The 3,127-nt window shown below is 27.4% G+C and overlaps 1 protein-coding gene across 2 annotated transcripts in view; it reads left to right on the top strand.

Moving 5' to 3' along the window:
* The window catches only part of LOC117173370 (protein NipSnap), a 31,361-nt gene that overhangs the window by 1,332 nt on the left and 26,902 nt on the right, over positions 1–3,127 (top strand). The gene's annotated exons all lie outside the window — the stretch shown is intronic.

The following is a 3,127-nucleotide window of genomic DNA, read 5'->3' as shown; positions in this document are numbered from 1 at the left end:
GGTAAAAAGCCCAAAACTGGTAACGTAATTTATGGGCAGCTCATAACTGGACAAATTTTCCGTGTGACAAGAAAGTGACTTGGGCCACGCGTTTTATAAACCTAAAAGAAGAAAATTTCAAGAAAATAGTTGAAACACTCACGTTAGGTGTGACTTCCCGAAGCCACTCATCAGCCTGTTCATCGAAATCGAGCTGACAAGCGAATCTGAGATCATTAGCGGCTTCTTCCCATTGCCCGAGAAGTTGATAAGCACGGCCTCTAAATTTGTGAGCGGCAGCGCTATCCGGATTCAGTTCCAAAGCCCGATTACAGTCTCGAATGCAAGCATTCGGTTTTTTCAAGTCCAGGTAAACTTGACCACGTTTCGCGTATAAAAGTGCAGCTTGTGGATTCAAAACTATGGCCTCCGTATAGAGTTGAACTGCCTTTTCAAAATCTCTCTCAACGTACGCAGAAACCGCTTCAGAACGCTTCGATTGCGCTTCGGCAATTTCTTCCTCTGTTGGCTCGAGGGTCAGGTTTCCCATTTTTTGAGGAGCCTCTGTGTCTGGTTCTAAAAAAACAGTCGATTTTTTTATAACTACAATTGCCAGAGATCAATTTTGTTAAACCAAAATTTCCCCATAAGTTATTTTATTTCATAATGAAATTTGTTTCTACATATTCTAAAAATTATAGATAAAAGGGAACATTTTAATTGTAAATGATTAATATAATAATGAATGATTATGTTCTTATAATATTTTTCTACCATACTATAAGTAAGCTTCTTCACACTTTAAAGATATGAGAAAAATGTAATTATGGAGAAAAACTTCTTTGAAAAATTCACAAAAAAATTTATAACATTTTTAATAATTTTGAAATATTTGGATGGATTAATTTTTTTTAAAACATTTTTAGGAAAATTTAAAAAGGTTTAGGTTTTACGTTAAAAGATTAACCCTTCGTGTGTACACTGGGTCTTTAAAGGAACAGTCGAAATTTCAAATTCAAACTTCCCTCCAATATTTTTACTATATTTCAATTTTTGTTAACAACAGTTCAAAACTTTTGAATGTGGCAACTACGGAGACATAAAGTACATAATTCGAGAAGTATCCCTGCATTTTTTCAGTTTTTTTTTCAAGTCTTAAAAACCTTGAAAACGCAGGGTTAATTTTAAGTTTTAAAGATTTCAAAAGGTGTCAAAAAAGAATCTGGAAAATTTTTAAACAGCTTTCCAATTTTGCAGGATTTAAATATATATGAGAAGATTCAATCTTTTAGGGTTTTAAGAGAATCAAAAAATTCTTTAAATTCCTGGTAAAAAATTTTCTAAACATTATTGATACAAAAGAATATTTTAATAGTAAATGATTCTTTATATTTTGCTACCATATTATAAATTTTTTTAACTTTTTCACGCCTTCAGATAGGTAAGAAAAATTAAAATACATGCAAACACTTATTTTGAAGAATTGAAACAAAAATTTAGAATCTTTTTAATAATTTAAGAATATTTTTGGAAAAACGCAAAATGTTTTAGGTTTTATTTTAAGAAATTAATTTGAAGTTTTGAATATTTCAAAATGTGTCGAAGAAGAATGTGGAGGGATTTAAATTCTGTTAGGAAAACTGAATTTTGAACGGTGTCAAGAGAATCAAAAAAATAAATTCTTACATAAGATTCCCGGGAAAATTTCAAGCTGTTTTTTGTTTTGAAAAATGAGGTTTAAGACAAAATTGTAAAATATTTCAAAACACTTTAAATGATACACTAACATTTAGAAACTAAATGTTGAAGATTTTAGAGCCAAATTATCGAATTTTTCAAGATTACAAAATTTAGAAACTTTGTAGAAAATTTAAAAGCTGTTCAATAATTTCGACAGTTTCAAGAGAATAGAAAAAAACCTTAAAATTCATATGGAAATTTATCATTATTATTTTTGTAGGAGTTCTAGGAGAAAATTGAAAAAGATTTCAAAACATTAAAACTTATTTTCTACAATTTCGAAAAAGAATATAAACGATTTTAAACAGCAAACTTTTGCGATATTACAAAATTCCAAACGAAATTAACGTTTTTAAATTCCTAAATATCTTTAATAGCTTTCGTTAACCTTTAACAATATTTTTTACAAATTTTATTAAATAAATTGTTCTTAAATGTAGATTGTTAAAGATTTCCATGTTTGCAATAATTGCAATGTGAAATTCAAACCATTTTCATATTTAAATACTTTTTAATTTGTTATATATTTAAATGTATTTAATTATTTAAAAATATGAAATAAAGTATTTAGGCATAAAAATTGTTTGAATTTCGCATTTCTGAATTTTAAAGAAAGGGAAAGAAATTTCTGTGCTTAAAATAAATTGAATTCTTTAAAAAAAACGTTCAACATAAATAGAAATTTTAAGATCGAAATATTAAAAACGAAAAAAGCTCCACTACGAAACGTTAAAACATCAACAAATCCGAACTTAATTTGAATCTGTAAAAATTAGTCATAAAAAATTGTGATGTTAAAACTTTTTTATACTCAAAATTAATAGTTTTTAAGTTGTGAATTATACTTTTCAAAATTCAACCAACTCAATTTTAATTTTAAAAATTTTAATTATAAAAGTGAAAAGTTGAAAATTTAGCTTTTAATGTGAAAATTCAAATCTCCAAAATTGTAAGCATTTTTTTTAATTTGGAAAAAAATTTAATTTAATTCGTTTAATTTTTAACACTTCCTTTTTAATTATTATTCATTCTTGAAATTATCCACTCAATTTGAAATGATTTATTTGTTTAAATCTGAACTAAATATCGAAATTTAAAGAAATATTTAATTGAAAATTAAAAAATAATATACAAAAAAAGATTTCTACAATATGATTACAATGTTTGAAATTTCACAATTGTAAGTTTTTTATTATTATTATTATTATTATTATTATACCATTAAGCCATTTCCCTTTCGGGGTTGGCGTGACTCACTCGGCAGGGGAAAGGAGTAGTGTGTGGATGGGATAGAGATTTTTCAGACTGATCCAGAATTCTCGTGCTATTTATGTAAATAACATGTTCGTTCCGCAACACTGCTCCGACCCAGGTTGCTGATCAATCTCTCTAGCAATCACCCCAAGCG

This window comes from Belonocnema kinseyi, chromosome 5 (assembly GCF_010883055.1).
Source record: "Belonocnema kinseyi isolate 2016_QV_RU_SX_M_011 chromosome 5, B_treatae_v1, whole genome shotgun sequence".
NCBI lineage: Eukaryota > Metazoa > Arthropoda > Insecta > Hymenoptera > Cynipidae > Belonocnema > Belonocnema kinseyi.
This window is presented reverse-complemented; position numbering and strand designations above follow the sequence as displayed.